The 14,118-nt window shown below is 44.2% G+C and overlaps 1 pseudogene; it reads right to left on the bottom strand.

Moving 5' to 3' along the window:
* Positions 1–85: 85 nt before the first annotated feature.
* On the bottom strand, positions 86–12,492 carry LOC139532936 (reticulon-4 receptor-like 2; annotated as a pseudogene).
* Between the last annotated feature and the right edge of the window lie 1,626 nt (positions 12,493–14,118).

The following is a 14,118-nucleotide window of genomic DNA, read 5'->3' as shown; positions in this document are numbered from 1 at the left end:
ATGCAGAAAGTGTACATATTGAGTAATTGATGAATACATTTGTGTACAATAAATAATTGGTGAAATTGTACAATAGCCTACTAAATGTCTTTTAAAAATATGGCAATGTTTCTAACTGTCTCTGAGAGATATTTTCTTCATGTTACTGTACAAGTGTATTAAAAGGATTGTGTTGCCGAGAAGAAGTCAATCCCTAGTGATCTGAGTCTGACAAGTTGCCCTGCTCCGTCCAATGCCTCCCCCTCTTCTTCTTCTTTCTCTTCCTCTCCGCCATGACCATGGCCCCCAACACTGTTATCACCCCGGTGATCGTGATAATCAGCACAATAACCATCTCGGCGATACACAGCTCCGTATCCACATCCATCAACCTGTAGTTCGCTAGTTCTGTCGGAGCATTACAGCTAAGATTATAGTAATCGTCCAAGAACCGCCTTCGAACACTTCTAAGCTTATGGAACACTTTCTGTAGGTCACGATTGCAGTTCCAGGGGTTTCCTTCCAACAGGATATGGGTACTATACGCGTGGATGCTTAAGGAAGGTCTTGAAGTAGATGGTGCTCATCTGGTTGTGGGCCAGGTTGAGCAGGGCCAGGGAGATCATGGCGGTGAAGACACCCTCTTGGGTTTTGTTGATCTGGTTCCCTGCAGGTTGAGGACCTCCAGGGACTTCAGCATGGAGCACACCCCATTGTTTAGGGAGACGAGATGGTTGTCCTCCAGGTAGAGCTGCCGCAAGGTGGACATGGAGCCAAAGGACCTCACCTAGATGGAATAGAATAGAACACAATAGAATAAAACAAAATAAAACACAATAGAACAGAATAAAATAAAACACAATATAATATAGTAAAATAGAACAGAACAGAAATGTATAAGTCCTGTATCACCTTATTTGATGTTGTTCAACAAAAGTAAAAACAACCTTACCTGGATGTTATGGATAGCATTGCCAGTAAGGTTGAGCTTCTGTAGGCCATCCAGGTGCATGAAGCTCCTGCTGTCCAGGGTATGCAGGTGGTTGTGGCTCAGCTGCAGCTCTCTCAAGAGCGTTCAGGCCCAGGGAGAAGCTCTCGCTCAGGGACGAGATCCTGTTTAATCAATCAATACATCAATGAATCTATCCATCCAACCATCACATTTAATTGATAAAGCCCCTTTGACATGAACAGTTGCCACAAAGTGCTTTACAATAACCCGGCCAAGACCTCAAAGAGCAAATCAGAAACAAGAGCCCGGTGGCCAGGAAAAACTCTCCACTACCTGTTACAACCCAGGTCCAACTTCTGAAGGAACTCTAGCTGGGTGAAGGCCCCGTCAGCCACAGCGTTGATGTTGTTGTCCTTTATAAGCAGAACCCTCAGTTTGCGTTCCATTTGGAAGGAACCCTTCGGAATAAAGGTTAGGAGGTTCATAGATAGGTCCAGGTGTTGCGTGTAAGGAGGGATGTGGTTGGGCAAAGAGGGCGTTAGTGCAAGCGGTGAGCTTCGGTTCCTCGCGACAGTCGCAGCCTTTCTCGCATGGGTGCCGTGAGACTTGGAGTAAACCTTCATCAACAGTAGGAGACAAAAGAAGTACTGCATTTTGGCCCCTTACACCTGTAAAAATGAGACAGAGAAAGTGTGGTAACACTTAACATAAAGTTGTTGTACCTGTGTATTAAGGCTGTAAGTACACCAGCAACAACAGTCTATTTGCATGTTGTTGTGTAGTAATTTCGGAACTGGTTTCTAGATAGCGTAATGGAGTTGAGCAATATAGCCCTGAAACGTTCAGCAAGTAGGCTACCATTATACAAGTATCCCTGACACAACAATCTACAACAAAGCATCCATTTTGACCAAATATGGCAATTTGGCCATAATAAAATAAAGAGAAAACATGAATGCCTTATCTTCACATCTATGACGAGGAGGGGGCTGGAGATGAGAGGGGTTTTAAAGAGATTGCTTGTAAACTGGGGCAACATCTGAGAATAAGGCGACACTTCCCTCTGAAGCATGAGCGTGTGGGTTATGTGATTTAAGGACAGCAGGTGTCTACAGGGGTGGAGGGGTGGAGGGGAGTGAGATGATCCTCCATTTATGTAGCCTAGTTGATGAATCAGATATTTATCTGCTGAACCTCTTGAACTGCAGTGAGACAGATTATAGTAATTCCAACCAAATCCCTAACTTAGTTTCATTATCTATCCTTCAATCAATCCATCCACCTACATTAATCTGACATCTCAGTTTACTCACATAAGCCTTTTCCCGATCACCATGTGAAAGGCAGAAATTGCTACCTCATGGTGGATGCTTGTGTAGCTCTGTGTAGCTCAGTTGGCAAGCGCAATGGCACTAGCATCCACAATGCTGTGGGTTCAATTCTTGGGTGTATCTAATACAGGTTAAACTTTTTCAGCCTGGGACCAAAATGAGAAATTCTGTGGTTACAAAAACATGCAACTATATGTAAATATCGGCACATTTCATTGCCCTTATGCCCAATAACAAATGCAACATAGACAAAGAACAATTCAATGAAATACCCATATACATAGCTATTCATGTTTATTTTTCCCCACTAAAACACTCTTACATGTGTCTAGGTTGGACCTGTTGCTGTTCAAATACGATAAATCACTGGAATAAACTGATTGATCACATCACACAGATGTAGACCATAAAACACACACACACAGTTCTAATGATAGGTGTGTGACTGGTTGACGTTTTCAACAAGCCGGTCTATTCTGGGCTCAGTTTTTGACAGTTGAGAACCCTGACTCGCACAGGTATGTGGTGCCAAACTGGATCAGAACATCTACTGCTTTCTCAGTCAGTTTCTCAGCCTCAAAAAGCATCTTGCGTCTATCAGTGTATTCCAGTTCAGAATAAAAATGTTTGCTTGTATTTTAACAGCAACAGTTTTCCCCCCATCTTCATCTGTACTGTTACTAGGCTTGCACTGCCAGTAACGTTAGCTAGATAGCTTGCTTTGGCTAATGTTAGCTATTAGCTGTGTAAAAGGCCAGGGGGTTGTTTGAAGAGAAACTCACATCGACTACTATGAGAGTAGTACTCCCTTATTTCTGCTTATCATCACCCGTTATACAATTACAACAATACCTTGCTAGCTGACTTACTTTTCCATTGTCAAAGCACTGCTTCCTGAAGTATTCTGCCCTGTTCTAAAATAACTCCCTGGGTTTACCGTCAAGCTGTGGATGTTTGGTCAGGACCTGTCGTTTTAATTTGTTCGTTTTGAGAGACTAATTACTAAGCACTTCCCTGCACAAACCACATTGTGGGCGCTCCTCGTTATTTCTCAAAGTTTGTATGAAACCAAGAGAGAGAAACTCATCGCTGTATTTGCGTTTAAAGACAATATAACTTGTGGCTAGCTTGAGTCCATTCGTTGACAGCGGTGAGTGATGGCGAGTGGGAATTACAAGCCAGTTGCTGACAGCGCATCATCTGCTGCTGAACAACAGCACTGCAGCGTGTGGGTCGCGGAGTGATCTTCAAGAAAACTGTCGAAAAAATATATGTTAATTAAACTGCGAAGCACACCGGCAACTTCCTCTCACGCAGCTGCCAAACTGAGCAGAAACACCGCTGCAAAGTAGAGAGCGTACCGAACAGAGAGTGCACTTGCACTTGGCCAAAATCAATTCCAGTAATTAATGAAATAATTATAAATGTACTCTGACACCTCGCGACTATTTTGGGTCGCGACTCATACTTTAAGAAAGGCTGATCTAATACCCACACAACTTACAAAAAAGGTATGCATTCACTGAACTGTACGTTGCTTTAGATCAGGGTCCCCCGTACTACACAGCTTATTCAAATAACCAACTCATCAAGCTTTGATTATTTGAATCAGTTGAGTAGTGCTAGGGCAAAAACCAAAACGTGCACCCAGAGGGGGCCCCAGGACCGAGTTTGGGAAACCCTGCTTTAGATAAGGTGTCTGCTATGAAAGAGAAGTTAGACAGAGTTGTTTAGGGGGTTGAATTTCATTCTGGCCCCTGGTTTACTTTCCAGCAAGGCCTGACCTGGACAATTCTATCTCTGTGACTGGAAACAAAGTATTGATATTTCAATATAACAGATCTTTAGTCTGCCACACAAATTGTACACTGAACAAAAATATAAACACAACATTCAACAATTTCTGAGTTACAGTTCATATAAGGAAATCAGTCAATTGAAATAAAATCATTAGGCCCTAATCTATGAATTTCACTTGACTGGGAATAAAGATATGCATCTGATGGTTACAAATACCTTTTAAAAAAGGTAGGGGTTTAGATCAGAAAACTAGTCAGTTTCTGGTGTGACCACCATTGCAGCGCGACACATCTCCTTCACATAGAGTTGATCAGGCTGTTGATTGTGGCCTGTGGAATGTTGTTGCATTCTTCTTCAATGGCTGTGTTTCTGGATATTGTTTTCAATGGCAAAGTTTCTGGATATTGGTGGGAACTGGAAGACGCTGTCATACACGTCAATCCAGAGCATCCCAAACATGCTCAATTGGTGACATGTCTGGTGAGTATGCAGTCTATGGAAGAACTGGGACATTTTCAGCTTCCAGCAATTGTGTACAGATCCTTGCGACATGGGCCGTGCATTATCATGCTGAAACACAAGGTGAGGGAGGCGAATGAATGGCACGACAATGGGCCTCAGGATCTCGTCATGGTATTAAAATTGCTGTCGATAAAATGCAATTGTGTTCGTTGTCCATAGTTTATGCATTCCTATACCATACGCCACCGCCACCATGGGCCACTCTGTTCACAATGTTGACATCAGAAAACCGCTCGCCCAAACTGATGAAATCGGGATTCTTCCATCGATGCTTTAGCATTTGCCCATTGAAGTCGGTTACGACACCGAACTACAGTCAGGTCAATACTCTGGCAAGGACGTTGAGCACACAGATTAGCTTCCCTGAGACGGTTTCTGACAGTTTGTGCAGAAATGATTTGGTTGTGCAAACCCACAGTTTCATCAGCTGTCCGGGCGGCTGGTCTCAGACCATCCTGCAGATGAAGAAGCCAGATGTGGAGGTCCTGGGCTGGTGTGGTGACATGTGGTCTGCAGTTGTGAGTTGTGAGTTGTGCAGTTGTGAGGCCGGTTCGACGTACTGCAAAATACTCTAAAACAACGTGGGAAGCGGCTTATGATAGAGAATGTAACATTTCATTCTTTGGTGGACATTCCTGCAGTCAACATGCCAATTGCATTGAGACATTGTGTTGTGTGACAAAACTGCACATTTTAGAGTGGCCTTATTGGACAAGGTGCACCTGTGTAATCATGCCGTTTAATTAGCTTCTTGATATTCGCCATATTGGCTAAGGAAAAATGCTCACTAACAGGGTTTTATTCATTTATTTAACTAGGCAAGTCAGTTAAGAACACATTCTTATTTACAATGATGGGCTAGGAACTGTGGGTTAACTACTTTGTTCAGGGGTAGAACAACAGATTGCTACCTTGTCAGCTCAGGGATTTGATCTAGTAACCTTTTGGTTACTGGCCCAACTCTCTAACCACTAGGCTACCTGCTGCCCCATTTGAAATGAATAAGCTTTCTGTGCATATGGAACATTTCTGGGATCTTTTATTTCAGCTCATGAAACATTTTTGTTCACTATACTTATAGAAGACTGACTGGACAGATTATAGATCATATTTAGTTACATGCCTAAAGAAAAGTAAGCGTGTGCAATTGATAATTATTATTACATTATTGTAACAGTCCATACAATATATACTTTTTACTAATGTACTACCCTAATCGTGTTTGGATATCTTTACTTTTCCAATATTATTTTACTATCAATCTTACTGAAACAAGATCACACTACTTTAATTCCCCCTATGGCTTTTCCGTTTGTAGATTGACTTCATTTTCATCATCAAGATGTTTTGAATGATTTCAATAGAGAGAGCCAAAAGTCAAACACATAATGTCATGTTTGTGGAGGACAACAACAGGCAGTGTAAAGGAAATAACACATACCTTTTCCTGCTTGTCCTTTGAAACAGTATTTGATATCCAGTGACATCCAGTGTTTTTATCTGTTGTCCACATGTAAGAACAGAGAGGGGGCCGGTACTGGAAGGAGTGCATCGGTAAGCCTCCCCTTATAAGTCCTATAAACAAAGGATTGTCTCTGTCAGAGCCACAAGATTACGGCTATAAAAGACAACCTCACAGTGGCTTAAATCAATGTAAATATCTCTCTAAGTAGCCAGTAGCATCAGAAGATTTGTGAATTACTGTAAGAATACCAGTGATGAATTTCTCATCCCTGCCCCGGGTTACACATACACAGTGATAGTGACGTCCCTATGCTCCACATTGCTCTTGATCTGTCCCTGTCTCCCAGAGTCCCATCTGTCACTGTGTTGTGATAGAACAGGGGTTGTCATGGAGACATCTGTCACCTGCTCCAGCCTAACTGTGGGATACATGATTGATTAAAGACATGACAGCTGGAGGAGTTGGATTGAGAGAACGTCCCATGGAAGCTCACAGGTGCTGGGATGACCTCTCTAAACATACTATATCATGGTTCTGTAGTAGGATACACCTCTACTCACCATGCTGCCAGAGCTGTAGGGACAATGGACGTATCAGTGGCAGCAGAAATAATGAGTGAATGAAATCAACATTAGACCCAGTTACCAACATTAGATCCAGTTATTTCCAATTCTACCCATTCCACAGCCATCTAAGGATGAAAGACAATGGTGGATGAATGTGTGTAAAAATATACATTACATCTACATGGATGCCTGAATCAAATCTTTATTAGAACCATCATGTAACCCAAACAAACAGGGCCTAAATGGGTTGTGGTGGTTGTGACGTAATGACTCCTCCTGTGCTTCTGTTTTTGACCAGCAGAGGGTATCAGTCACTCGTTTACAATCAATACACACCATTCTATTTCACCTTCTATCTTTGAATTTGGTACTGCATGTAGGAAATGCTAATGCATTTTTGCTGTCATGTTGATCATGTCAATTGAAGAGTGTCATGTGGTATTCAGATAGTTTCCTATCCTCATTGTATCCCAGCGCAATGCCACCCTATTCCCTATATAGAGCATTAATTCTGACCAGAGCCCTATGGTCCCCAAACAAAAGTAGTGCACTATAAAGGGAATAGGGTGCCATTTTGGAATCACACAATGTTTGGGTTACCAGTTTGGGTCACATTTTATCAGCACATTGAACCACATTAGAATGACTGTCTGAGGACCTCTAGTCCTGTCAATGACCCTCACATATCAAGGCTCAGGAGAAGACCCAGATGCAGACAGTTTTGAAGTAACACAAGTTTATTACAGAAACAGGGGGGCAGGCAAACGACAGGTCAAGGGCAGGCAGAGGTCAGTAGTCCAGAGCAAAGTCTGTAAGGTACAGAACGGCAGGCAGGCTCAGAGTCAGGGCAGGCAGAGGTCAGTGATCCAATGTGGTGTGACACGGTACAGAACGGTAGGCAGGCTCAGGGTCGGGGCAGGCAGAATGGTCAAAAACCGGGAAAGCTATTAAAGAGGAACTAGAGAAAGACAGGAGCATGGGAAAAACACTGGTAGGCTTAACAAAACAAAACTAACTGGCAACAGACAAACAGAGAACACAGGTATAATACACTGGGGATAATGGGGAAGATGGACGATACCCGGAGGGGGGTGGAGACAAGCACAAAGACAGGTGAAACAGATCAGGGTGTGACGCTCACAGATCCATCAGACCTGTTTTCACCTGCATGCATTAGCCTGAAAATGAGACCAGAGAGAGAAAGAGAGAAAGAGAGAGTGAGAGAGAGAGAGAGAGAGAGAGAGAGAGAGAGAGAGAGAGAGAGAGAGAGAGAGAGAGAGAGAGAGAGAGAGAGAGAGAGCTAGTGGGACTCATTACACGTTTGCCTTATAATGTTTGACAAGAATGAGGAACAGGGGGTCCATACAGAGCTTTACGACTGAAAGGAGGACCACAGAGGAACAAACAAAAAACAATAGGTTAAAGGTCACAATGCATTTTTAAAACAAGTAAGTGAACCTACCAATGACCCTGTGCACTTTCACTCAACAGACAGAAGCTTATGGCCAATTTGAGCAGTTTAATTTTAAATATGTGTGGGGTCATCAGAGTTTATGGGAATGTGTGAGAGAAAGAGCTGTGAAAACAGCCACTTTGCACTGCAAGCCAAGCTGTCTAAGCTGTTTAGGCTGTCCAACAAACTTGCTAACATTTGCAGCAGTGTAACGTAACTTAATGCAATGTTATTATTCTTAGCTGTAGGAACAGATTGGGAGCAGCAGGATGGCCAGACGGAACGTTCGCACTAACCGACAGATCAAATGTAGCACCTCACACAGACAGACAGCGAAGAAGAGGGTGTGTGCGTGTGTGTGTGCATGCACGTGTGTGTGGAAGGATGGAGGGAATTAATGTAGCCAGTTCAGGCTGTATGTATGCGACTCATGTCGGTCAACATCCAGCCACAACAAGAGCAGTGGGCCAGGGATCCACAGATGTGGCACTGGGACTGGGACCGGGACCGGGACTGGGACTGCCATGACTCGTTCCTATGAAGAGTTAATAGAAAACATGTCCCTCAAATACAGTACAGCCTTCAGTTAGAAGAAGCGGTGCTATAGGCTATAGGCTATATAACTAACATGGCTCAACTGGTTCAATGGTTCAATGGCTCGCAGCATAAATGGACCTAAAAAAGATTCAGAGACAGCTAGAAATGCCAAGCAGCCTTATTTGTTGCAGTGTACCGCCTCTCCCGTGCCTCTCAAATCCTACAAAGGAGTTTGACAGAGAAAGCTCGAGGAATATCAGCTAAGGCAGCATAGATAGGACATGTCCGTGTGTATGGATATGAACGGTTAGGTTAGTTGTGGTGGTAAATAACACCCTGTGGCACCGGGCGGCGAGCCAGCCAAGCGGTAAAGAGACACTAAGGCAGGCAGCAAGCCACGCATGACTGGAGACCTGCTTCAGCTGCGCAGCGTATGTGTTGTTGTGGCCCAACAAATTATATCCGCTGTTTGAGTGAAACACACCAAACACGCAGGCCCGACCGACCCACAAACACATGCTCAGTCACGCTCGCATAACGCATAACACACATACAGAGACACACACACACACACACACACACACACACACACACACACACACACACACACACACACACACACACACACACACACACACACACACACACACACACACACACACACACACACACACACACACACACACACACACACACACACACACACACACACACACACACACACACACACACACACACAATCCTCTATTCTATTTTCCAGTAAGTTATTGTTGAATGTGGGTCAAAAAGACCCAGAGGAATTTGTTTTGACTCCTCCTTATTCTATTATGCGGATACTACAATGTGTTACATAGAGACATGTTGAATAACATGGACCACGTTTTTCTTGCCCTGTGCGGCTCTCAGTCGGTAGAGCACGGCGCTTGCAACACCAAAGTTGTGGGTTCGATTCCTGCTGTGGCCACCCAATACAAAAAAATGTGCGCATGCATGACAGTAGGTTGCTATGGATAAAAGCGTCTGCCAAATGGCGTGTATAATTTCTACACGGTATACGATTGTGTGGAGACCTCTTGTGTGGTATTTGGCAAAGTTTATGCAACAGATCCCACTGGTTCATGCAGTCAGCTACTGAGTAATGCTTTTTTGGAGAGGATTTCCTCAAACCTGTGAAACTATGTAGTGTTAGGTAAACTCAGGAATAAATTGTTTGTGCAAACATAATTTAATATGGGACTATGGTATTAGGTGGATTATGGTCACACAATATAACTCTTTCACACGGTTTTGGCAGGAATCCCCAGCACTTGCCTTGATTGTGCAAGGCATGCAGGCACGCACACGCACGCACATGCACGCACGCACACACACACACACACACACGCACGCACGCACGCACGCACACACACACACAGTCTTGTACATCTAACCTTGTAGGGACACACAATTCAGTCCCATTCAAAATCCTATTAACCATAACCCTAACCCCTAACCTTCACCCTAACCCTAAAACTAATCCTAGCTCCTAACCCTAAACCTAATTCTAACCCTAACACTAATTCTAACCTTAACCCTAAACCCCCTAGAAATAGCATTTGACCTTGTGGACACACACACGCGCGCGCACACACACACGTGCACACGCACGCACACACAAACAGGGTTTTAATGTTACCTTACATAAGTCTTAATCCTTAGGTTTTTATCTACGCTGTCCTTGGAGGGAATTACACAAAATAAATCATACGTAGATAAGATCAGAATAACAACCATATCAGAACAACAGAGGACCAAGGAACATTTGCTCCCTCTCAGAAAGCCTTTGATAAAACCAAGAGAGATTCACTTTCCCTTGGCTAACCCAGATGGTCAGTGAACCTGACAATTCAGAGCAAGATGACACACAGAAACGGGCCGAGATGGAAGAGAAGGAACTGAGGTGGGAAAACTACCAGGAGGGGATTTTTGGAGAAAGGTCACTGTGGTGATGGGGTAATTCATACATAAATATTTGGATGTGTCGTTCTGCTGAGGAACAGGTTGCATCCGTGCGTCAGAGGCTGATTGGAGAGACTGACTCAGCGTTCCATCTGGGTTGAGAGGGGAGGAATGAATTCCTATGGGTTTAGAGGCAGAGAGAAGACAGAGAGGGAGAGAGGAGTAGGGGAGAAGGTAGAGGGGACAGAGAGGGAAGTGAGACAGAGAGGGGAGAGAGGGAAAGGGAAGGGAGGAAGGGAGGGGAGAGATGGGAAGACAGGTAGAGAGAGGGACAGAAGGGAGAGAGGAGGCGAGAAGTGGAGAGAGGGGACAGACTGTGTCATCAAGGCTAAAACCTGCTTCATGTCCATTCTTTAATTTTTCTCTTATTACTTAATTGTTTGTCCTTTATTAGATTAGAAAGTTTAATAGTCATATGTACAAGGTTGCAGATGTAGTTACAGGGTACAGTGAAATTCTTGAGGGGGGATGTCTATAGGGGGAGCAGCAGAGTAGCTGACTAGTGGTTGCTATTCAGCAGCTTGATGGTCTGGGGGTAGAAGCTATTGATTGGCCAGTCTTACATGATGCTCCTGTAATGAGTGATGGGAACAGGGAGGACAGGCCATGGCTCGAGTGGCTGGGGTCCCTGATGATCTTCCTGGCCTTCCTGCAACACCTGGTGTTGTAGGTGTCCTGGAGGGCTGGCTGTGTGCACCCGAGCGCCTTGCGGTCCGACAGGGGTGGAGTTGCTGTACCAGGCTACGATGCAGCCTGACAGTTTTCTCTTGATGGTGGTCCTGTAGAACACTGTGAGGGCCCTCGGGGAAAGGACACATTTCTTTAGCATCCTGAGGTTGAAGAGTCGCTGTCGTGCCTTCACCACGGGGTGTGGGTGTGCTTTGACCATTTCAGCTCCCCTGAGACGTGTACGCCGAGGAACTTGTTTTTGACCGTCTCTACGGCGGCCCCGTTGATGAGGATGGGGACATGCTGAAAGGGAATTTGATCATATCTGTACATTATAGGAACACCTGTAATTACAAAAGTACACTGATTCATGTTTTGCTTTAGCTTCAGATGAAGAATCAGCGGTAGAGACTTTGTAAGTGCATGAAGAGGTCAACGGTACAAAAGTCATATGCCTGTTTGTTGAAACTATACTTTCAGTTCCCGTTGATACTATGCTCCATTCTTACTTCTGCTAGCACATGATAGCAACAGGAGGAAGAAGGATTGGGAAACTAACTGCAAATAACAATAAGCTGAACTCCGCCTAGCAGAAACATCTTTGTATTAGCAACTATTAATTATGAGCTTATATGGTATTAAAGTTAAGGGACATCACCCTGGGCGGGGTGAACCTCAGTTGAGGATAAAAAGGGAAAACACCATCTTGAGAACTGAGTGTCTTTCTTGCAAATTGCTGTAAGTGTAAACTCCGGGTTGTAATTCTTATTAAACAAACTAACCTCTGACCAAATAAGTTTTCCTGTGGTCTCTTGAGTGCACATAAGGCAGAAATCCCTAACAATGCCCAGCCTGGTTCCTCCTGAAGTCCACGATCAGCTACTTTGTTTTGCTGACATTGAGGGAGAGGTTGTTTACCTGGAACCATGCCATCAGAGTGCCTACCTCCTCCCTGTAGGCCATCTCGTCATTGTTGGTAATCAGACCTACTACTGTCGCGTAATCAGCGAACTCGATGATGGAGTTGGAGCTGTGTGAGGCCACTCAGTCGTGGGTACACAGGGAGTACAGGGGAGGACTGAGGACGCACACTTGCGGCCTAATTCACGGCCTAATTCACAGCCCGCCAGGAAGTCCAGGACCCAGTTGCGTATGGAGGAGTTCACACCCAGGGCTGTGAGCTTGGTGGTCAGCGTAGAGCACAGAACCAACCAAACCATCCTTTTGGTTAGTAGCTAGGTAAGTTAGGTCAATCAATCAATCAATTTTATATAGCCCTTCGTACATCAGCTAATATCTCGAAGTGCTGTACAGACACCCAGCCTAAAACCCCAAACAGCTAGGTCATTGTCATGCGGCTGGGGCTGGGGTTACAGAGGAAGGAGGCTGCCAGGCAGGCTATTAAAGTGACGGTACACATTACACAGCTGAGTGAACTGAGGTGAGACAGAGAACTTCTCCAGACAGAACCACGGTCGATAAAGAAAACACCTCCGGGGTAGAGAAGGGAGAAGTATGTATGTTTGTGTGTGTGTTTGTATAGTGTCTGTAACAATTTTCTGGAATTTTCAGTAAAGGATGTGTGAATGTGCACGTGTTAAGTGTGTGTGTGTGTGTGTGTGTGCGTGCGTGTGCGTACGCACAAATGTGTTTGTGTGTGTGTGTGTGTAGGATATGGGAGGAAGACTGGACAGCCAGGTATAGATGTAGGATCTTAATTTGATCACCCTGTTGCAGGGGAACCTTGATGCAACGCAGAAAATGTCAAACGTGTAGTGTATTTGAGGTTTAAAAAGGCTTTTGAAGTTTGTAATTTCCACTTTCAAATTTCAGACTTGATTTTCCCTCACGAAAAATGATGCTGCGTTTTAGATCATATGATGCAAAATGCATCATCAGAGGATGATTTCTGTATTTTGAAAGTTACATATCTTGAAATCTTGAATGCTGACAAGCAAAACATTTTGGGACTACAGTATGTCAACAATGGAATAATGAAACAAATACCAAAATACCAACATTTTGGGTGGAATTTTCCTTTAAGATCCTACATCTGTAGGCAGTGGATATTTTTTAAACCTATAATTGGCTCCCAGTGCCAGTCTATTAAGCACTCTGCTGTCACTTCCTATCTCATCAAGGCAACAGGAGATGGTCTCTCTCTGCTCTCTTCCTCCTCTTCTTCCTCCTCCTCCTCCTCTCCTCTCTACCTCCTCTCTGTGCAGCACAGCACAGCCCTGTCCTCTGTCTGTTGCAGGTGTCTTTGGTAACTAACAAGGGCAAGGCATAGACAGTATTGATGTCTGTATGCACAGCCTGGTTTGAATGAGTAATTACAGTCACTAGCACTGAATGTATAGTATAGACATATACCTGTATGCTGTAGCTGAGGAACACTCAACTCAGTTCTCTTATATCGAGGCATAGTTGAGTTTTGATACCTGGTCGCGGGATTTGCTAGCAACAACAATGAGTCACCATCAGTCGATTCTTGTAAAAATGTCAATTCTGAAAACGCTTACCTGTACCAGTGGAGGCTGCTGAGGGTTGGATGGCTCATAATAATGGTCAGAACGGAGTAAATGGAAAACCATGTGTTTGATGTATTTGATACCATTCCACTCATCCCGCTCCAGCCATTATCACGTGCCAGTCCTCCCCAATTAAGGTGCCACCAACCTCCTGTGACCTGTACCTATGTTCGTCCTGTACAACTGCGGTCCTTCTACGGGGTGCTGAAATTCATACTTTTAATAAAAACTTTTATTTGGAAACAACCACTAACTTTTTCCTCATTTGTGTTGCTCAACTAAGCGTGAATGTTCATGTGCCAATTGAATCTGACT

This window comes from Salvelinus alpinus, chromosome 10 (assembly GCF_045679555.1).
Source record: "Salvelinus alpinus chromosome 10, SLU_Salpinus.1, whole genome shotgun sequence".
NCBI classification, from domain to species: domain Eukaryota; kingdom Metazoa; phylum Chordata; class Actinopteri; order Salmoniformes; family Salmonidae; genus Salvelinus; species Salvelinus alpinus.
The sequence above is the reverse complement of the archived record's forward strand: the minus strand, read 5'-3'. Positions and strand labels throughout refer to the sequence as shown.